Source organism: Triticum aestivum, chromosome 6B (genome assembly GCF_018294505.1).
Source record: "Triticum aestivum cultivar Chinese Spring chromosome 6B, IWGSC CS RefSeq v2.1, whole genome shotgun sequence".
NCBI classification, from domain to species: Eukaryota; Viridiplantae; Streptophyta; class Magnoliopsida; order Poales; family Poaceae; genus Triticum; species Triticum aestivum.
Window position 1 is genome coordinate 489,223,537 of NC_057810.1, and position 23,506 is coordinate 489,247,042.

Here is a 23,506-nt window from a genome sequence, read left to right on the forward strand (position 1 = left end):
ATGAAGAATTACGGAACGAGTAAAGAGACTTGCCGGTAACGAGATTGAACTAGGTATGATGATACCGACAATCGAATTTTAGGCAAGTAACATACCGATGACAAAGGGAACAACGTATGCTGTTGTGCGCTTTGACCGATAAAGATCTGCGTAGAATATGTAGGAGCCAATATGAGCATACAGGTTCCGCTATTGGTTATTGATCGGAGATGTGTCTTGATCATGTCTACATAGTTCTCGAACTCGTAGGGTCCGCACGCTTAACGTTCGATGATGATTTGTATTAAGTTATGTGTTTTTGATGACTGAAGTTTGTCCGTAGTCCCGGATGAGATCACGTACATGACGAGGAGTCTCAAAATGGTCGAGACATAAAGATTGATATATTCGAAGGTTATGTTCGGACACCGGAAAGGTTTCAGAAGAGTTCGGACATTTTTCGGATTACTAGGAGTTTACCGGAACCCCCCGGGGGAAGTAGTGGGCCTTAATGGGCTTTAGTGGAAAGGAGAGGAGGGTCGCAGGATGGCCGCGCCCCCCCATGGCAGGTCTGAATTGGACTAGGGAGGGGGCGGCGCCTCCTCTTTCCTTCTCCCTTTCCTACTCCTTTCCTCTCTCCCCTCTTGGAAAAAGGAAGGGGGCTCCAACTAGGATTGGGAATCCTAGTTGGACTCCCCCTATAGGCGCGCCCTTCCTGGCCGCCGGCCTCCTCCCTCCCTCCTTTATATATGGGGGTAGGGGGCACCCCAAAGCACAACAAATAATCTCTTAGCCGTGTGCAGTGCCCCCTCCATAGTTTAACACCTCGGTCATATTGTCGTAGTGCTTAGGCGAAACCCTGCGCCGGTAACATCATCAACACCGTCACCACGCCGTCGTGCTGACGGAACTCTCCCTCGACCCTCTACTGGATTAAGAGCTCGAGGGACGTCATCGTGATGAACGTGTGCTGAACACGGAGGTGCCGTACGTTCGGTACTTGGATCGGTTGGATTGTGAAGATGTTCGACTACAACAACCGTGTTACTAAACGCTTCCGCTTTCGGTCTACGAGGGTACGTGGACACACTCTCCCGTCTCGTTGTTATGCATCTCCTAGATAGATCTTGCGTGATCGTAGGTTTTTTTTTGAATTACTACGTTCCCCAATAGTTTGTTAGGTTGGCATAGATCAATATTAGGATTTGTCACTCCGAGTATCGGAGAGGTATCTCTGGGCCCTCTCGGTAATACACATCATAAGAAGCCTTGCAAGCAAAGTGACTAATGAGTTAGTTGCAGGATGATGTATTACAGAACGAGTAAAGAGACTTGCCGGTAACGAGATTGAACTAGGTATGAAGATACTGACGATCGAATCTCGGGCAAGTAACATACCGATGACAAAGGGAATAACGTATGTTGTCATAACGGTTCAAACGATAAAGATCTTCATAGAATATGTGGGAGCCAATATGAGTATCCAGGTTACGCTATTGGTTATTGACCGGAGATGCGTCTCGGTCATGTCTACATAGTTCTCGAACCCGTAAGGTCCGCACGCTTAACATTCGATGTCGATATTTGAGTTATGTGATTTGGTGATCTAATGTTGTTCGAAGTCTCGGATGAGAACACGGACATGACGAGGAGTCTCGAAATGGTCGAGAGGTAAAGATTGATATATAGGACGATAGTATTCGGACACCGGAAGTGTTCCGAAGGGTACCGGGTACATATCGAAGTACCGGAGGGGTTACCGGAAACCCCTGGGAGAAGATATGGGCCATGAGAGGGGAGCACACCAGCCCACAAAGGGTGGGGCGCCCCCCTTAGGCATGTGGCCGAATTGGAGAAGGAAAAAGGGGGGTTCGCCCCCCCTCCTTTCTCTCTTCCTCCTTCCCTTTCTTCTCCGGTGAAAAAAGGAAAGGGGGGGCGCCACTTGGGGAAACCCCAAGTAAGATTCAGATCCTACTTGGGGCGCCTCCTGGCTACCTCTCCCCCTCCCACCTATATATATGTGGGGAAGGGGCGCCATCTGGAAGACCATATGAGAGTGCACTGCCCCCTCCCCGCCCCAAAGGTACGTTGTTTGCTTGGCGGCTTGTGACGAACTCCCTAGCTACGTGGGCAAATAAATTTTCCCGTCACCTGGAAACCACTAACATATGCCCTTTGTGTGGTCTGGAATGTGAGGATGGATTCCACGCGATGTGCAGGTGGCCCCGTGCAGTGGAGCTATGGAGAGTAATGGCGAAGGAGTGGAGGCTCCCAGACATCCAGTGTGTCCGCCACACAGGTCGGAGTGGCTGTTTGATGTGCTGGAGCCGCTGTCGGAATCATCTCGTATGGCCCTCTTGATGACTATGTGGCGTTCATGGCACGTCCGAAACGAGATCACTCATGACAAAGCTTCTCCACCAACCGAAGCATCTCGTCGATTTCTACATAGCTACTTAACATCTCTGTTATGCATCCAACAGTTCCCTACAGATGATTTGTGCAAAGGGAAGATGGTACTCACGGACCCGGTGCTCTGAACTGCGTCTGGGATCAGTATCGGATGCCCGACCGGTAGCAGCACTGACTGTGTCCGGGGTAGCAACAGCAGCCAGACCGGAATCCCTATACGCAGCAATGCTGAAAGACATGCTAGCGAGCTACTAGCAGCACCAGGCCACACTTCGGTGGAAAAGTGGAGCACGCCACCACATGGTTGGTTAAAACTTAATGTTGATGGCGCTTTTCAGGCGCAGGTGGGGAACGGAGGCATCGACATCGTACTCCGGGACTCCTCAGGCTGTATTATCTTCACGTCATGTCGTCATTTATTCACATGTGATAATGCCCTCGCCGCGGAACTTGAAGCATGTAGAGAGGAGATTTTGATTGCTTTGGAATGGAGTACGCTTCCGTTTATCCTTGAGACGGACAGTGCTAAAGCTGCTATGATGATCTCCAATCCCTCTGGGAATAGATCACAACATGCCGCTATTATCCATGAGATTGCCTTCACTATGAGAGGAGGAAGAGAGATACTAGTTAAGTCTACTAGTTGAATGCCCGTGCGTTGCCACGGACACACGAAATCCGAAATATGATGTGAAAAGATTACTCGACAAAGTGATAGCATGGACTTGGATATTTTAAATGAGTGCTTTTTATAGAATATATTTTGACAAAAAACAATGTTAAAGGTAATTCAAAATCCATGAACATGGATAAACTTGTTTTTAAATGTAGATAATAACTAAATCATCCGTGAAATTAGCACATCTCTTAAAACACCATAGACACAAACAAACATGACGAAACAGTCACCTACATAGTAGATACAAACCAAGTACGTGATAACACTTACAGATTGAAACACACAATCATGCGTAATAGACATAACCAATGTCTACTATATGTACTACATGCGCTGAGCTTTCTTTGTATACATTCTGTGTCGGGAATCCTTTGTAGACAACTCGCTTGCTAGGAAAGCCCACCTCCACTCAATAAATTGCTGAACAAACTTCATATCAATCAACCCACCAGTTATTTTCTGGCGAATATCTGCAAAAATATATATCATAAATGTTGCATTTAATAATATTTAAACTTTGTGTACATATGTTAATAACAATCATAAGTAATTGATTGGTAGTTGATAATAAGTCATGACTACTCACCATCAAGTGTGCGTGCTGCAGTATGATCCGGATTGAATGCAAGGGTGGTGTAGTTTGAAGTTTCCGGAATTCCTATTGCCAAGATAAAAAAGTATTTAAGTCGACATAACAGTACACTTGATAATCACTGTGTAGTTTGAAGTTTCCAGAATTCCTATTGCCAAGATAAAAAAATATTTAGGTCGACATAACAGTACACTTGATAATCACTGTGTAGTTTGAAGTTTCCAGAATTCCTATTGCCAAGATAAAAAAATATTTAGGTCGACATAACAGTACACTTGATAATCACTGTGAAAGTAAGACCATGAAATGGTAAGGTTGATAATCACAGTGAAAGTATACCTTGTGGTGTAATATTTGCTCTTCTTGGTTTGTTATGACGCGAATTTGCTATTTCTATCTGCACATTGCTCTTGTTGATAGGTTCATTTTCATGGTTAACAATATCCATATCTATCAGTGACACATTCTACGAAGTGAAATATATATACAAATATATGAATTAAATATAGTACTGCCATAGTATGAATTAAATATAGTACTGCCATATTTCCCCAGTAATAGTATAATAATTCATATGTAACATGCAAAATAAAAGATTAAAAAGACAAACATCTAAGAAGTTTGATAGCACTGACAGACTGCCTAAATATCTCGGTTCTACAATATATTATATAATATAGAGCCTTGCCAAGAAAACAATTGTACAGTTGTGACTCAGTCTCACTTTGTCCTCACCGCTCACCCCTTTTCCCTTTAGCTAGCCACCCACCCAGCTCCCCTATGCAGCCGCCCACGCGTCATGGGCGCATCCGCACACATCGTGCGACGGCGCGAGGCACCCATCCCAGCCCAACTCCCCCCCCCCCCCCGCCTCTTAACCATTCCTACATGGTCGATTAGCTTCTCTAGGTCAACGCCGTCCTCTGTTGGCTGCACACAAATATCTTCAGGGAGCCTTATGTTGCCTTCCTCATCGGTTTCCTCGGTGCCGTTGCCTACCCTTAGCAAGTAATCTGCAAACCACGGGTCGTTATGCGCTCTCATGTTGGTGACGAGCCTTAGTTGGCGCATGCCCTTCCATAGGTACGAACTCCGCAAGGTCGCATCGATTATCTGACCTCGTGACCCCTTCCTGACGACCGGAAGCACCTGCCTAAAGTCCCCACCGAACACGACAGTCTTTCCCCCGAGTGGTCGGTCCCGTCGTCCCATGATGTCCCGCATGCTATTGTCCAGTGCCTCAACCGCTTGCCGCTTCGTCATGGTGGCCTCGTCCCATAGGATGAGTGAAGCCATGTGCAGGAGCTTGGCTGTTCCACTTTGCTTGGTGAAGCTGCACGACCCCCCATCTTCAATGCTGAGTGGGATCTTGAACCTCGAGTGGGCTGTCCTTCCTCCAGGCATGATGGAAGCCGCGACGCCTGACGTCGCCGTAGCCACCGCGATCTTGCCCTCGCCTCGAACCTTTGTGAGTAGTGCCTTGTATAGGAAGGTCTTCCCGGTGCCTCCTGGGCCATCGACAAAGAATACACCCCCATCACCAGCATCGACTGCTGCCAGTATCTCGTCGTATGCAAGCCTTTGCTCAGGGTTTAGTGAGGACGCTAAAGCAGCATCGTTCGCGTCAACCTCGATGGATGACTCCTCGGTGACTTCTCTGGCCTCGCCTCCAGTAGTGTCATAGGTCTCGTCGATGTCCGGAAGAAGGAACAACGCTATGTCTTTGCCCATGGACTGTAGCATGCCCCTAATGTCAAGCAACACCATCTGTTCCACTGCCTTTGAGCACGTGTGTGATCGGCGGTAGTCATCAGACATCGCCTCTAGGTGCCTATCCCATAGACCGCGCACGTCACCTGGCTCGCAGAATACCAAGATTGTTGCAAAGAGCCTCCTGAGTGAGGCTGGCATCGCGAACTGTGTTGACTCTGTAAGACACTCGTCAAGCGTGTTGTCGGCCTCGATGAGGCCCAATCTCTCGGCAGCCTCACGGAAGCTATCACAGAGCACACCGTCCACGGTCCGCAGGTCCTCGAAGGATGTCTTGCCTGGTACATGGTTGAGCAGCACTCGCAGAAAGTACCGCTCCCCCTCGGCTGGATGGGCTGACACGATTCGACCTACTTGGTGCTGCTTTTCTCTCGGCCTCCAGTACTTCTGTCTCTGCCATGTGAAACTTCCCGGAAAGTCCTTGTACAGGATATCCCGAGCCCACACGTGCTGCTGATTAGCAAGGAAATACTCCGTCAGCATTGATTTAGATGCATTATCACGGGCAACGACATCGATCAGGTCCTCTCCTGCTTTGAACGTGACACTATTCATATTAGGGAGATGAAGCGGCAACTGTAGGACCGACAGGGAAACTCTCAGAAAGGTTGAAGCCGAATATCCTCCACATCGCCTCCGGTGGAGTAACCCATCTCGCATCAACGTACCTTTTAATCTCGTCTACAACCCCGTTGCTGTCAGGCTGGTCAATGCTGAATGAAGCTCGATCGTGACCCTTGTATACGTATTTGTAAAGGTACTTGACGGCCTTGATGCTGGAGCACACCTCGACATTTATGTGGCAGTTGAACATCCGCAACAGATAAGGGTTATAAGGCACGACCCATCTGTTATCCAGCATTTGACGGCGTACCTTAGCCTGACGACCATCGTCCCGCCGTCGATAAACCGGGTATGAATCCTTCCCCTGTAAGGTGTTCTGGTTGAACGGTCGTGGGTACTTGCTCTTGCACTTCAAGTCTTGCATGCACACATTTTTGGGATTAAGATTGCCACATGGTCCGTGCATCATATGCTTCACGACCATGGCATAGAGCTCTGGATACTTATGCCTGTCCGGGAGCTCTGCCGATATGAGGCGATCATACTGCTCTGGCACCACGAGTTTATAATTTGAATTCATGATCAGCAGGAAGTGTGCATGGGGGAGGCCTCTCTTCTGGAACTCAACGACATACACATACGCTACCACAACACCAAGGATGTGTTTTTTGAACAACATTTGTTTCATGGTCTCTAGCTTGGCCTTGAACACGCGTGCGACAAGATCTGGTCGGTCCTGGGGTGTCTGGCCAGGAAGCAGCTCATTCAGTATCTCCTCCCAGCTAGGATTGCATGTCATAGTCAAAAAGATGTCAGGCTTCCCATATGTCTGCACCAGTGCCATGGCGTCCATATGCCTCCGCTTCATGTCTCGGTTGCTTCCTTGATGCGTCCCTGGTAACACAATCCTCTTCCCAACAGCGCTCGCTCGCATCTCCCCAACCGCGATGCTATCCACAAGGCCTTGGTATAGATCGGCACGTATCTCTGTCTGGTGGTCCCTGATCCACTTCAGCCTACATCCCTCAATCTTGATGAACATGTCGACACCCCACTGCTGAAACAGGCGTGCTCCGTGCAGTATGGGGTTGAATATCGCAGGGCGCGTCTGTAGCCGGTAACAGTAGTAGTCCCTGACAGAGACACACAACCGGCTGTTCCCCTCTGTGGAAAGATGTGAAATAAGAAGGTTAGGTACCATATGGAAGGATAGAGAACTTTTTGTGGCATATAAGCATACCAACCAGGCGCACCTGAATCGTTATCACGGTTTCTTCTTGGTTGTTGTGCAACCTCCCAAGGGACATTGTGCTTAGGGATATTTGGATGCCAACCAAGCTCCCCCCTTGGGAAAAAGAGGGGATACGAAAGCGGGTCATAACAGCCATCTGTGGCATGTATACTATACTTCTCGTTGTTGTCCCCATAGAGTGTAATGCTGCGGTTGAACCTGTTTGCTAGATCGCTTCCCTCGACCCAAATCGCAGCCACCTCGGATGACACGGGTCTGTTATATCTTCGTTGGTCTAGCTTCTGGTCAATGTTGAGGTCTATCCGGTACTCCTCGAGATTTTCCTTATGGGCACCCAAACTCCTAAACTGCTGGGAGTAGGGGTTTTCCCTGAGGACGTCCACTAACTTGCTGACAACGTGCTGGTCCAATTGCTTGGTGGCCTCCTTGCGATGGTTTAAGCTGGGATCGTCGTCGTAGAAGTACAACTGCAAATGTTCAGGGCGAGATCTTGGACCGAACGAGTGCACCTTGTGGTACATAGTGCCATGTGCTCGAAACGTGTACACCCCGGACTTCATGTTTGTGTAGTTGTTGTCTAGGCTGACGCCAAGGGTAGTGAAGGCGAAGTGCCCATTGAAGAACCGAATGCTCTCTCGGAAATGCTGAGAGTCTGCATCCGCGCTTGACCATAACCTCATCAGCTCTGGGATAGGCTCGCGTTCAGCTAGCTCAATCTCCCCGTTCCGACAGCAGAAGCCGTTAGTCTCGTACTGGAACTTCTTGGCCTTGCAATGGTCGCAGTTTGCCGCGTGCTTCAGGATGTGCGTGCTGTCTGGGATGTTCGAGTAGACATAGTCGAAAGGATCTAGGTCGATAGATCCCGTGTTGGAGGATTCTACGGGTTCATCGAGGTCCGTGCTATCAGTGTCGGATGCTGCAAGCATTGTGGAGATATAACAAGTCACGATGGGATGCACATCATAAACCAATAATGTAGAGGGACGGGCAGCGAAGGACGCCTAGGAGTACCTTGACCGCCAAATAGGTAGTACTCATCATCCATGAGGTCACCGGAAAGTCCATTCTCGTCCATGATGCCGCTAAGGAAGGCTTCCATGTCAGCTGCAACATTGTTGAGCCGGTAAGTAATGGTTTAGTGTGAGTGGTCACCGGGAGGGGAGTAAAGGTGAGACGGTTACCATCGGTCCCGATGGTGTAAGACGGCGTGCTCGACGAAGGGGAGGAAGCCGGTGAAGCAGCTCCTGTGGGCGGTGTTTCTGAGCTTGTTGCTGCTCTGTTCACATGCAAGGTACTTGGGTGTGGAGACCTCCGCTTAGCTGCAAAGCTTGCATTACGACGATCTAGCAACGCTGACCTCTCACCTTCTACTATGCTTTTTCTGTGCACTCTTCGTTTTCCGGCACTCCCTTGAATTTTCTTTACCGCCATAGCTCGTTTGTGAGCTCGCTCGTGAGCCCTACGTTGTGCTCTGGTCTCCTGGCTCTGCTCATGGGCTTGATTCTGGTTTTCATGTATTCGCTGATCATTGGTTTGCTGCGAGGCATTTATGAGTTCGTCGGCGGCCTCATTATTGTCCAGGGTACGACTAATATACTCGCCTGCACGGTTGAGGAGCTGGTAAATACTGGTCCAACTCACATGGGCATAACAAGTAGAGTAGAGATGGGAGGATTACCATCTGATTCGAAGCTGTAACCAGCCTTACTCGCTAACTGGGGGGAAGGAGCTGAAGCGGCGGGGTCTCTGGCATGAGTAGTCGACATCAGGTTGGGCGTAGCTAAGGTAGCTGCATCTGGGCGCGGCATTGCGATGGATTCAGCGCAAGGGATGTTGCGCCTAGCCGTGAGTATTGCATTGCGCTGAGCTAGCATCTTTTGTTTCTCCTTGGGTGGTATGTTCTGCACACGTGCTCTTCGGCGGGCGTTTGTCTCCTGCTTCTCCTCGTCTGTCATATTTTGGTATGCCACCCTTCTGCAGTAATTCCTCTCTTGATTCTCCTCGACCGGCATATTTTGGTAGGACGCCCTTCTGCAGCTGTTTCTCTCTTGCTTGTCCTCGACCATCATATTTTGGTAGGCCGCCCTTCTAAGGGTGTTACTTTGTTGCTTCTCCTCTGCTGTCATCCGTTGCCTGGCTTCTCTCTGACGGGCATTCCTCTCCTCGTCTGTTTTCTTCTTCCTAGCTGCTCTGCGGTGTGCATTGATTTTCTCCTTCTCTTCAGGTGTTAGTCTATCCCGCCGTGCTCTGTATTGTTCTCGCCTTTTCTGTTTTTTGTCAGATGTAATGGTTGCATTTGAAGCAATGTGTTCAAGACCAGTGTGTGAGGTGTTGAGTCCAACCGCTATATCTGAGCCAATATTATGCTCGATGCTGCTTTGTGTTCCTTGAAGTGATACACGGTGATCATAGTAAGTGGCTTCACGAGAGTGATTTCCTGAAAAACCATTGTGTGGACCACTTAGGTTAACAAATGTATAAATGCAAGCTGAAATTTTTTATGCGTAAGGTCGATACCGATTGGCGTTTGAACATGTTGTACTGGCTGAAAGGCTGTGAGATTGCCGGCTATGGGAACCATCATAGCCACATGTGTGCGCACATTGTCATCATCATCGAAAGACGAAACACTGTAGTCAGTGGTGTCCGTTTGTTCTCGTATGAAGAAACCAGATGGTGGCCGGGGTGTATTGGTGGGTTGTGATCTTGGTGTCCTCTCATAATCAAAAACTGATAAAATTAAGCTAGGCTAAGTTCTGAAAGCTTATTGAAGACCTTATGTTGAGACATGTGAGTGGCATACACATACCTCTTTTCCCTTTATCATACAGATGCCCTCTGTCCTGTGACATCTCTATGTCCTATAGCTTTATGTTCTTATTACCTGCATTCTTTTGCATTACAAAAACTAGAAGAACGCCCGTGCGTTGCAACGGGGCCACATTAACTTTAAGAGTTCAATATTACGACATTGGCGACCTTTTTTACCATCAAATCCTCACACACACACAGACACACACTCTCCCTCCGTCTTCCTCACTCTCTATCCCCCTCTCCCTCTCTCTCTAACACACACACATATCCATCTTATTGGGTACGGGACCATAATCCATCTATTTCACACATACACGCTAGTGCATAACAATATGTATTATGTGTATTATATTTGCCACCAGAACTGAGGGAATTAATTTCATGTAAATCGACCAGCCACAGCTCCAAGAATACGCGGATGAGGTGGCTCGGGTCGGCGTCGGCGCCGTCCAGCGCGGGCCACGGGCCCGCTTCCAAGTGCACGTGCAATGCATGTCTTCACAAATATTATAACCAGATGTGAGAAATCACATGCATAGAAAAGACATTCTGATAGCAATCCAAATACCATACTCAATTGAATACCTAACCTGGACAATACTCTTATTTCTATGCGCCAAAAAAATGGAATAGCAAAGCTAAGTATGCCTACATACGCTCAGATTATATATAAGAATCTTGCGTGAACAATTGCAACAAAGCACTAAGCAGCGATAAATTTAAATAAAAAATTCATTAACTATGCAGGCAACAGGCTTGTTACAACATAGAGAGATAGGAAAATGTCACCTCCAGTAATGTAGCGCAAAGGAGTGGAACGAAGCATGAATGAGTGGTTGTCTGTTCTTCTCCATGTACATGGATCAGCAGTAGAGGCCAAGTATATAAGTACTTGACCGAACTCCACACTCCACTCTTCGTGTACGGAGAGCCATGTCACCTTCTCGCCGCTGCAGCATGGGAGGACGGCTGGTTCACGTGACCCTCCAGCTGGGGGATCCATGGTGGCTGACCGTCGAGCTCGAGGCAGAGAAGTTGAGGGCAGTAGTGGCGAGATCCATGCCGGCCAACCGGGCGAAGAGGAGGTCGTCGGGGAGGGACACATCGGCAAGATCCGGTCACCACGCGACCTGAAGAGCAACAGTGATCTCCACAAGCTGTAGGCCGACGGCGTGCTCCATCCCCTGCGATGGGGTGACCATGGCGGTGGCCACAGCTCCTCATGCTCGCCTCGATCTTGGCGACACACCCTGAGTGTAGGAGGCAGCAATGACCTCGACGAAATCATGGCCTCCATCCCGGAATGCAATCATGTCGCTCTAAATAAATGGATTCAATCATGTGACTCTAATTACTTCGGATTGTTATGTGCACACTAAGCGGGGTGCAGTTAGGAAAGAAAATGTTCTCTAATTAAAGTGATTGAGTGATTTAAGGTAAGGTTAATTAATTTAGATTTGATTTTTAGTGATTGTTAGTAAAGTACGATGCGTCTTTAAAATCTTTTATTTGTTTCCTTAAAATATATTATTTGTTTCCTAAAGAAATTTGCAATAATGGAAGATATCGGTTGATTTGGATAAGTTAGTAAATTTAAATCTGTGATTGCGTGCACGTTTGGAAAGTGCTGATCTCCACAAGCTGTAGGCCGACGGCGTGCTCCATCCCCTGCGATGAGGTGACCATGGCGGTGGCCACAGCTCCTCATGCTCGCCTCGATCTCGGCGACACACCCTGAGTGTAGGAGGCAGCAACGACCTCGACGAAATCATGGCCTCCATCCCGGAACGCAATCATGTCGCTCTAAATAAATGGATTCAATCATGTGACTCTAATTACTTCGGATTGTTATGTGCACACTAAGCGAGGTGCAGTTAGGAAAGAAAATGTTTTCTAATTAAAGTGATTGAATGATTTAAGGTAAGGTTAATTAATTTAGATTTGATTTTTAGTGATTATTAGTAAAGTATGATGTGTCTTTAAAATCTTTTATTTGTTTCCTTAAAATCTATTATTTGTTTCCTAAAGAAATTTGCAATAATGGAAGGTATCGGTTGATTTGGATAAGTTAGTAAATTTAGATCCGTGATTGCGTGCACGTTTGGAAAGTCCTGATTTGCAAGGAAAGAGCTGAGGGGTAAATAAACCGGTGAATAAGAAACCATCATCGAAAAAAATCTACGACGGTTAACCTACGGAAAAAAACCGGACGAAAGTGGTGGGACGAAAAAAAACCTGGAAGCGAGACTACCAACTGCTCCATTAGGAGTAGAGATGATTAGATGGTTACTGTAATTATGACGATATTAGCAATACAGATTGGGGGAATAAGTGCCATTCTGAAACGTTCTGCAGTTGCTGTGATTTCTTTGCATTGGGTGTACTTGCTGGAAAGCAGTGTTGGTTTTGTAAAGGATCTATATGTTTTCATGCATGAATTTCACTTCAGTTCATAAGAAGACGGTGTTGTTCTAACTTTTACTTTTAACATATCAGGATAACTCAGTCGAGAACTTTAAAAGAGCAAACAAGATTCTGGCTTCGGAGTCTGAGCCGGTAATTTCTGATTATTTTCGCTTGAATGTGTAAAGTTTTGTGTTTCTTTTCTTCGATCACATGTCTATTTATATTTAGGTTCAAATATGGGATTTCTCTGCGCGAACAACCTTCATATGGATGAATGAATGGAACCGTATGCCCCAAGATCCTCGGTCTAAGATCCTCGGCCTTCTGACCAGGAGGTCATATCTTCTCGATCTAATTTGCCATTCTATTGCCTATGCTTAATTTCTTGCATAAGATTGTTATAAATTAATTGTACAGTTGTGTTGGTCATAGTCTTTTATCTCCTAGCTACTTCTTAAGGCTTTTCTACTGCATTACTACTAATTAGCCAAATTAATCACCATTTCTGTTATTTCCTCCTGCAACAACGTAATTTTATTTGAATGCGGAGCACTGGAACGCTATATTGCTGGTTTTTTGAGTAAACATTCACTGTCCTAATGAAAAATTTCTACTTTAGTGACTTGAATTTTCATGTGCACATGGGTAGCAAGTAAGTAATAGTTGCTTTTAAGCGGGTTGAAATTGAAAGTATGCTTATAGCCCCCATCTTCTCCGAGCTTTTGAAATCTAACCTCGGCTCAATGCTGGAGTGCTAAATTCGGCTGATGCCTGAAGTTCTACTTATGTCTGGCAAGTTATAAGCATGTTTAGCATTGTATATATTGGTACTGGTACCCCCCTCCCTCCATAATATCAAAGACGATGACCGATCTGGATTGAGCCGGCTTCCTCAAAATAGATGAGTTGGCTTCTGCTAGGTTAATCCAGACTCGACTGGCCTGACTAAACAAAGTATACACCATGTTGTACTTATGCTTTTGTTCAGTCCTTAAAGGTTGAGTTAAGTATCTTTGTAATGTAGGTAATTTGCTCAGACATCATGAATGCATTTTATTTGTAGGCAACAGGTGAGGATGGTGGCAGGAGGATGTACCTGCGGCGTGAGGAGATGGGTGCAGGAACAGCCGGCGCGCGGAGGTGGCTGGTTCCGACGGCCTCAGGTGAGGATGGTGGCAGGAGGATGTACCTGCGGCGTGAGGAGATGGGTGCAGGAACAGACGGCCTTGGTGAGCAACACCATGAGAGGAGATGGGTGCAGGAACAGACGGCCTTGGTGAGCAACACCATGAGACGGGAGCAGAGGTTGCTGGTTCCGGCGTGGCCGGACTGGTTCCGTTCCGGCGGATGTGGCCGGAGGGCGAGTATGGGTCCAGCGAGAGGAAAAACTGGCGTTCCTGGTGACGTGCGATGACGGCTCGATGGAGCTTCCGCACTTGTTTCTTTGGTTGGTTTGGCTGGGACGTGTCTTTTTTTTGGTTTGTTTTTTTGGTCAATGCATGGAGTACTGTTGTTTTTCTTTGGCCGGTGCGTGATCGTGGTACTGTTGTTTTTCTTTGGCCGGTGCGTGATCGTGGATTGAGTCGTAACTGTTGTTTTTCTTTGGCCGGTGCGTGATCGTGGGCTGAGTTGGTGGAGATGTATCTGATCGTGGGCTGAGTTGGTGGCGATGTATCTGGTTCATGGGCCGTGTTAGCAACGGGATGCGATCGAGGGTGGGGTTGCGGTCGAACCATCACGACGACGACTGCATATCCCCCTTTAATAGTAGAGATTAGAAGAGGATGTAATCTTGTTAGCCATCATTTAGCTCACTTGGTAGACGTGAGACGTATGGTTAGGGTCCGGCACTGAAAGGATTGTAAACTTGTGTGAACTGGATTGCTGACGTCCAGGTTAATTAATATACATCCCTTTACCCCGCAAAAGAAAAAGAAAAATCAATAAAGCTGACGTTCTCTCCCTGTAAAAATGGGAAAAACTCCTGTGCTACGAGAAAAGTATCACACGAACTCGTATCGACAAGTAACTGAATACTCCTTCGTCTTTGTGTAACTGATCCTCTCGTCTCACACCCCCCGCGCCCGAAGTTCCCCCAATGCCGCCGCCGCCGCCGACCTCGCTCTCGCCGTCATCCCCCACGCCTTCAACCGCATCATCCCCATGCCCGCGCCAGATCGCCGCCCTCGTGCTTAACCACCCGTCGTCCAACCTCACCACCGCATCGGCCCGCTCCCTCTCGGCGTCCCTCCTCGCCGTCGCCCCGGCTCTCCCGACGCCTGTGGCCAACCGCGTCCTCAAGCTCCTCTGGCACCACGCGCCGCGCGCGCTCCTCTTCTTCCACTCGCTCCTCCACCTCCCCGCCCGCGCGCACGCCGTCTCCCCCTGCACCATCGACCTCGCGCTCGACCTCTCCGCGCGCCTCCGCCACCCCCGCCAGCTCACCAACTCCATCCTCGCGCTCTTCCCGCGCCTCCGCCTGCCCTTCACCCCGCGCACGTTCCCCATCCTCTTCGAGCGCTTCGCCGCGTCGTAGCGCCGGCCTGACATCGCCGTCCGCCTCTTCCTCTCGCTCCACCGCTCCCACCGCGTCGTGCAGGATCTCCCCCTGTTCAACTCCCTCCTCGACGCGCTCGGGAAGTCGCGCCATGCCAGCAAGGCCGCCTCCCTCGTCCGCTCTCTCGAGCGGCGCTTCCCCCCCGACGTTGTCACGTACAACACCCTCGCTGACGGATGGTGCCGCGTCAAGGACACATCCCGCGCGCTCGACTTGCTGCGGCAGATGGCCGAGTCCGGCATTACACCCACGAAGACAACCTATAATATCATCCTCAAAGGCTTCTTCCGTGCTGGGCAGATACAGCACGCATGGAACTTCTTCCTCCAAATGAAGAAGAGGGGGGCCAAGGACGTGAGCTGTAAGCCGGACATCGTATCGTACACTACCATCATTCATGGGTTGGGTGTTGCTGGGCAGCTAGACAAAGCTTGCAAACTGTTCGATGAAATGTCTAAAGAAGGTTGCACGCAGTCCGTGGCAACTTACAATGCGCTTATCCAGGTGATATGTAAGAAGGGGAATGTGGAGGAGGCAGTCACAGTGTTTGATGATATGGTTCGACAGGATTACGTGCCAAATGTGGTCACCTATACCGTCTTGATTCGAGGTCTCTGCCATGCTGGGAAGATTGACCGAGCTATGAAGCTCATGGAGAGAATGAAAGATGAAGGCTGTGAGCCAGTCGTTCAGACATATAATGTTTTAGTAAGATATTCATTTGAGGAAGGGGAGATCGAGAAGGCCTTGTGTTTGTTTGAGAGGATGAGTAAAGGAGAGGACTGCCTGCCTAACCAAGATACATACAATATCATAATAAGTGCAATGTTTGTGCGCAAGAGGGCTGAGGACATGGCAACGGCGGCGAGGATGGTGATGGAGATGGTGGAGAGAGGCTACTTGCCTAGAAGGTTCATGCTCAACCGCGTTCTGAATGGGTTGATGTTGACAGGGAATCAGCAAATTTCTAGAGATCTGTTGAGAATGCAAGAGAAATATAGACGCCTGCGACGAGAAATAAGATTGTGATTGCCATTTGAGTTCTACAATGGCATAAGGATTCAATGTTTTGCGCATCTTGAGGCTTGGGTACAACCCTCGTGCCTAGCAGTTCATACTTGATACTCCTGTGGTGGTGTTCTGATCAGTCTGATGTTTCAGGGACACTTGATTATTGGTATGTGTTCTGAACATGTCCATGGAGTTTGCTCTATTGTCTGTGCATATCTGATTAGCAGTTTTAAGTATTTTTGTTTTGAGCTTGTGTTTTAGCTCTTTTGTTAACAGCATGTTCTATTTGTAATTGCGAAGGATCAAATTGCAAAGGTATGCCGATCACTATCCATTGAGTAGTTACTAGGATCTGTAGTAGTAGGATGCTGCAAGTGTTTCTCTAGAAGTAAGGTAAGGTCAGTTCATGCTTTATGCTACTACGTCCGTCCTGGTTTATAAGTCCTCATAGTATTCTATGTGTATTTTGATCATGATTTTAACTAATAAAATATATGTTATACGTAGGAAAATAATATCATTGGAAACTACATTCAAATACAAATCCAACAATATAATTTTTAGTGACATGCATTAACATTTTGCTAGTTAAATATGTGGTCAAACTTTAACTCAAAATACGATGAGGACTAGTAAACCAGTACTAATCAATGATACTCTTAGATGCCAAACACATCACGAAGCTATGAGACTCTTAGTCACCAGATCGTGCATGGAGGGAGACTGTATTAATTGCCCAAATACTTGCAACAAGAAACAAAGCTAGCGGTGACTTTTAGTTGTATTGTGTCAGAGGCAACTTTTGAGTTGTGCTTGAAATTGCTCATTGTTAAAGAGTTTGTGGTATGCTGTGTGGAATCTGTACTGTTGTTTTTTGGTAAATGTTATGGGTTGATATGGATGGCGCAAACACAAATAATAAGTAAAATATTTATTTTGTTTTATTTCTTCTTTACAGGTTTTGCGGGTGCTGGATATCTAGCAAAGCAGTGTTGTCTTTATTGACCTGACTGTGTGAGCGAACATACTGCCAGACGCCAAGAAGGTAGGTACTCTGTTGTTCAAGATAAACATACTTATTTTGGTGTTTTCTCCATAGTTTGTGTCGGGCTTTCACATATACGTGTGCTGATTCATTCTAGCTGTCGCGAGCAATAAATTCCTTTCTGAAACTAGTTTGATGGCTAGTCTCATGTAGTTGTGTGTACTACTATTCTGGCTGTAAGAAGTGACAAGCAGTATTGGTTTCTGACTCTTATCATATTCTTTAGACTAAGTCAGAAGCAAACATATCATAGGCAGATAAACGTTGATGTTCGTATCAACTATCAAGAGAGGGTACATGACCTTTAGTCCATCCTCCAACATAACATTTCCACATGAGTGCAATGCCTGCAATATACACAAGCCTTATAAAAGATGACATACATTCATTTTCTGGTTTACTAGCAGTATCGGGAGATTTGATACACGGAATTTATGGAAAGAATATACTGAAATCTTCTTTGATTTCCTTCCGATGGGTGATCATAGTTTACCACCAACGTATTCAGCAGGAGTCCCTGAACTCTCGTTTGCCATTCTTCTCTCACGCCCATTGGTAGCTTGGTACACCTTTTCTATTAAATTCTCTTTCCTGCCTTTTTGTGCATCCAAAACCTTCGCATCCAGACATTGTGAGAAACCTACAATGCAAAGACTCTTAGACCCTTGCATGATGAGTAGATTGAACTATGCATGTGTTAAAAGAACTAGCGAGTGACTCAGGCTCACCTGCTTTTACCTTGGATCATGAAAGTAGAGAGCCAGAGCTGAGCAACCTTTTCAACTCTGTACGTTAAAGAGCCAAGTTCAAGTCAACTTACATTAGAAAAATACCAGTCCGCAACTAATATTTTGACAGTTGACAACCTAATAACTACGCAAGGCTTTGTTGGACCATGTCCATGCCAAAAGGCCGTACCTGACTTATGTGCATATTTATTTGACTCTGGAATTTGTACAAGGTTGGTCTACAAATTGTTGGCCATGGGCTGTCTGATAATTTCCAGTGGTTTTGCTGGTTCTTAGTCGCATGAGGTTTTCTTATATCTAAGTCGATTTCTGAAAAGTGCAATTTATGTTTAGTGCAAAGTGCAACTTGCACTTTTTTAGAGAAGATTTTTGAATAAAAGTGCAATCAATATTATTTGTGAACTGAAGCTATACTTTTCATAATCGACTTAGACGTAAGAGTCTCAATTTACTTATTTATAAATGGATCAGAGCATCTCTAGCAAATCCTGTAAAACGCGGTACCGCAAATTTCGTTTAAGGGATCCTGTAGAATGATTTTGCAGTACCGCGGAAGACACAACAGAGCAGATCCTGTATACAATACTACATAATTTAAACTTAGACTTCGCATCACCATAGTTCAGCGGAGTTCATCACACATTCAAACACATGAACTTAAAAACATAGTAGATGAACCTAATCTAAACTACTCTAGGGCTTGACATTGAGATAGTACTCGGCCGCGGAGTTGGAGAGAGTACACCAGCTGGTATTCCTCTTTGGCCTTCTCGAGCCGCGTGGCGGCACCTTCTTCTGGCCACGACCGCCTCCTTCGCCTCGAGGAGCTCGAGCTCCGCCTTGCGGAAACGCTTGGTGGTCGGCCAAAGGATGTCCCCGATCTCGTCGAACTTCCTCCACGCCCTTCGGCTGCGGGAGAGGGTGTTGCGCTCCCTCGCCTACTTGGAGCACCATTCCTCGACCGGGGGGCGGATGGAGCTGCCGGCCTCATCGTCGTGGCGGGCCTGCTTGTGCGGCGGTGAGCCGCCACGCCCGCGACCTCCGCTCGACATGGATCTACTTGAAAATGGCCTCTGCGCGCTAGAAACGGTCACTGGAGCGCGCGCGCGGGGGGGGGGGGTGCGGCGGAGGCGGGCGCGTGATATGCTGGATAGGAACCCTAAATCGGCCGGGATCCGGTATTTTTTACGGGCCGGGCTTTATGTACCGGATCTCTCGGGCCAAAATTTTACCTTTTCCTGTAAATTGGCTGGAATTATAAGGGCCGGCGAGCTTATACAGGATCTGCTAGAGATGCTCTCAAATCTCTAGAATGTATGCTGTAGCACAAATAGTATTCATACTCATTGTCTCATTGGGTACATTTAGGATATCTTTGCTGCCTACATCGATTCCTTAACCAAGCCTGGGATACATCTAAGGCATGCATAGTTGTCTGCACCGATTCCCCACCCTGGTCGTCTTAGGCCCTTTAGGTTGTCTGCATCAAATTGTCTCTTATCACCTCTTTTCGTGGGTGGTGAGTCTACCTATGAAGTGATACTCCAATTTATCCAAGTCTCTAGCTCTACTTTCTCAAGAAAATCAACAGAAAGCCTAAATTGTCTATCATACGGCATCACGGCATCACAAATTGAACTAAGTAGGTGTGACTGTTAAGCTTCATGCACTAGCCAACGCAACCAAAAGTCCGAATTGATGGAAAGGGCTAGGCAATCCACATATACATTTCAATACCCCCTCTCACGTGTAATGCGGAAAGCCAACACGTGGATAGACTCAGAGGTATGGCTCAAGAGACCTATACGTAGACACAAAGGGGGCAACATCAAGTTTGAGATAAATTGCGAAAGCAAGATGTTGTAGGGTGAAAACCCTAAGAGGGATCTTTTCACACTTGGAGGGGGAAAAGGGGATGAACACCAAGAACACAAAGAGGAAATCACTCCAACAAAACCCAATTACACGTCCACTAGAATAGCAAACAGCCAAACGCATAGATCCACAAGAATACATGAACAATCATAGGAAACAAGCACTAGGTAGAGTTCTTCCCACTCCTAAGGAGGTGAGATCTTGATGATAATCTTCTCCAAGTGGAGGTCTTGAAATCCACAAGTGGATCCTCTCCTAAGAGGCCTTGATCTCCAATGGAGTGGTAGAAGGAGCAAGCTCTCAAATATGTCACATATGTCTTTGCTGACCCTAAACATGACCCTAGGTATGGAATATATAGGCTTCAGGGTGAAGTGGATGAAGTGGAGGCCCAAAATAGCAGCCTCGGGCAGCCATCCTGTAGGGCCCGTGCGCACGGGGTTAGTTGGGCCCGTGCGCACGGTACACGCCCGTGCGCACGGGGTTGCCTGGGACCTGCAGACTTGCTTCTTTTGGACGCCTTCTTCTTCCTCGAGGTCTTGGGGTGCTTCTCCTTCTCCTTGGTGATGTTCCTTAGCTCCTTGGGAGCATTCCTCTTCGTACCTAATGATACATAGTGCATTTTGGTGAGGTAGCAACCAAGTTCCACTTGTGTCCAAATGCATGTTAAGTAGGAAGGAGTTCACCTCGGTTTCCATTGCGCGTGCTCGAGCTCTTGTCATAGGTCCACATAATGCTTGATGTGTTGGTGTAGAGTCCATGGGGATGATGGAAGGATGCTCCGCATCACCAGGACTTGAACTCAAGACCTTAGCTCTGATACATTGGGACAGAAAAATATACTGAACTTCCCTTCACTCACCAATTGTGGGGAGCTTGCACAATATTCATCCAATACCTATCTCAACAAGGTTGCATTATTCATATCTGCTTTCATAAGGATTAAGGAATCAACTGAGAATAATATATGAGAGACTAATGGTGCATTTCTGCACACCCGCACACCTTCAATGCCACGAGCCCACGAACCTCATCTTTATGAGCCAAAGCACTAGATAAACCCTTTGCACACATAAGAAATAAATATGGTGATAAGGGGTCCCCTTGTCGGAGCCCCCTTTAGGGTTAAATCCTTCTGTTTCTCGGTCATTATACTTCACTTTGTATTTTACAGAAGTAACACCAGTCATTAAAAGCTCCACAAACCCAGTTTGAAAACCCAGTTTTTCCATCATCCTCTCCAAGAATTTCCATTCCACGGTTATAAGCTTTAGGCACATCAAGCTTTACAACACAATACCCCTCTTTGCCTTTCCTTTTATTTTTATTGTATGAATGCATTCATAGGCTAATAAGATATTATCCGTAATAAGTCGGCTTGGAACCAAAGCACTTTGAACCGGTGCAATAATTTTATCAAGGCAAAGTTTAAGACGAGAAGCTACCATTTTAGATATCACCTTATAGAACACATTGCAAAGACTTATTCGCATGTATTGGGTAATTCTTCCCGGGTTCTCCACCTTTGGAAAAGGACGATGACCATGTTATTTCATCCTTCTGGAATAGCTTTGTTATTGATAGCATTCAGAACTTCAGAAATTAGAACATCACCCAAGATCAAGTCAACATTTCTTAAGGAAGATAGCATGTAACCCGTCCATACCCGGAGCTTTCATATCAGATATCACCAATGGAGGAAGGTTTCTTCTTTACCTCTCTTGGAGTATATGGTTTCACTAAGCTTTGTTCATTTGTACCGTTATCCTCGGCTTAACCTTTTCAATCAAACTTGGGTCCGGTTCATCTATCTCTGTAGAGAAAATACCTGCAAAACAATCATTTTTTCGCGCATGCAAAGCTTGACGGCTGCCGTCGCATCCCTTCCCGCAAAATAATCATATACGAGGGGATTTAGATATGTAGTACCCTCCCACCATACGATTTGATCATCTTGTAACTTGTTTATACGGTTCTTTAGCCTACGAGCTGAAGCAAACTTTTGGAAATATGTCGTATTCTTGTCAATTTATCTGGCTTCTTTGGGCCCAATGAATCTCCTCTATCTACAGCAATTGTTCCAGCTCATCCGCAAGTTCTCTCTGCCTAGTAACATTTTCCTGAGATAGCACATCTCTAACACTTGCTCTAGTTCTCTATGCACTTTTTTAATTTTCTTTTATGATTTTTCAGAACGTCTTGTCCCACCGATGGAGTTGTTCATGAACACATGCTAGCCAACCCAGTGTTCTGAACATCCGGCCGTGAGGACTGCCAAGTTTCTTCGACCACGTCTCGGAATATCTGCTCCCTTAGCCAGTGTGCCTCAAACTGGAGAACCGACTTGCCGAACGATTCGCCACTTCCTCATGCAAGCACATAAGTATTGGTCTATGATCCGATTTGTTATAAAGTGTTCCAGAATAGCACTAGAGAACATCAGATTCCATCCATCATTTATCAGAACACGACCTAATCTCTCTTTGATCAAAGCTCTATGCCACCTAAATTTGTCCCCCGATAAAACCATGGTCAGATAAGTTACTGTCTTCTCTAAAAGCCATCGACAACACACCATTCAAGGTGTCAACAAGTATTATGGTGTGTATTCACAAATGAACCGATGGCCAAGTGACATGGCACTCCAAGAGCTCAAAGTTTTGCTTAGTATCGCTCTATTTGTTGGTCAAATGATTATTTTGCTCTGTTACGTAACCTGTTGATCATGTCAATATATTCCTTTGCTAGTCCGTTTGGGTGTTCGCATTGTACCACAAGAAAGAGGGCAAGTCACTGAAGATGCTCAATTGTTGGTGCAAGTTGAATGGGCAAAGCAAGTGGAGCCACACTGCTAATTCCATCAAACCACTGACGTCGGAGGGGATGAAGTTGATTAGTTGGACAAGGAAGACCGCGAAGAAGCGAGAAGAGGCGGCATCCAAGATGATGGACAAGTTCAAGGACATCATGAAGGAGGAGGAGACATATCTCAAATGCAACGACCTTAAGAAGAGAAAAAAAGGCGGAGAAAATTATGCAATCATGGAAATACTAAAGAAGAAGATGGAGCTTGAGGAGAGGAAGCTTGCGGTCAAACAAACATGCGAGGACCAAATTTTCTTGTACGTGAAAGCCGGCAACTTGGATCCTGATGTGGTAAAGTTTGTTCATGAATCGTCTGGCGGCATCTACGCACACTATGCACAAAAGGGAGGTGGAAAAGAGGCCAAAAATTGAGTCATTCGCTTTTGCTAGTGGTTCGATGGTTGTACAATTTTTTGTTGAAGATCTGATGTTTTCACTGTTAGTTGCATTTGTTTTTAATTATTTAAATGTATCAGTGAATTGACAAAGAGAGAAGGCCTGGCAAATGGAGAAAATTGTGAGGGATAGCATTGAATGATGTCCGTCTGATCGGATGTTCGTAGACTTCTCTGTGAACATTTGGTGAAGTATATTTGATGAAGGCCATTGAAGATGCCCTAGGAGCCAAATATTGGAATTAGCCTACGGGACTCATTTGTAACAATATGTAATGAGGGCATATCCATTGTCGGCCATCGAAATGAATGCCTTGGACAGCTTATAGGGCGGCAGCCATCCAACTCTATAGTACTCCCTCCATCCCTGCAAGACGTATTTTGACACTACACTAGTGTCAAAAAACGTCTTGCATTATGGAACGGAGGGAGTACATCACAAGACGCGCAGCGTGCGAGGATACGCTCGTTCGCACCTGCCAGCAGTTCACCCAGCCAATAGAAGGGTCGGATGAGCCCATTAGTCATGGAAGCGAAAAAA

The 23,506-nt window shown here is 46.6% G+C and overlaps 2 long non-coding RNA genes and 1 pseudogene across 4 annotated transcripts; all 3 read left to right on the forward strand.

Annotated features, from left to right (window-relative positions):
- Nucleotides 1–3,034: 3,034 nt before the first annotated feature.
- Nucleotides 3,035–3,884, forward strand: LOC123134281 (uncharacterized). Its single transcript, XR_006465606.1, has 2 exons — nucleotides 3,035–3,755; nucleotides 3,838–3,884. It is a non-coding gene; the product is annotated as an uncharacterized lncRNA (long non-coding RNA).
- Nucleotides 3,885–12,346: 8,462 nt separating this feature from the next.
- On the forward strand, nucleotides 12,347–14,138 carry LOC123137625 (uncharacterized). Of its 3 annotated transcripts, none has more exons than XR_006468384.1 (3): nucleotides 12,361–12,618; nucleotides 12,697–12,803; nucleotides 13,532–14,138. It is a non-coding gene; the product is annotated as an uncharacterized lncRNA (long non-coding RNA). The 3 variants fall into 3 exon arrangements; XR_006468383.1 differs by having other exon boundaries at nucleotides 12,371–12,618; nucleotides 13,539–14,138; XR_006468382.1 differs by having other exon boundaries at nucleotides 12,347–12,618; nucleotides 12,697–14,138.
- Nucleotides 14,139–14,513: 375 nt separating this feature from the next.
- Nucleotides 14,514–23,255, forward strand: LOC123137627 (pentatricopeptide repeat-containing protein At1g74900, mitochondrial-like; annotated as a pseudogene).
- Nucleotides 23,256–23,506: the final 251 nt, after the last annotated feature.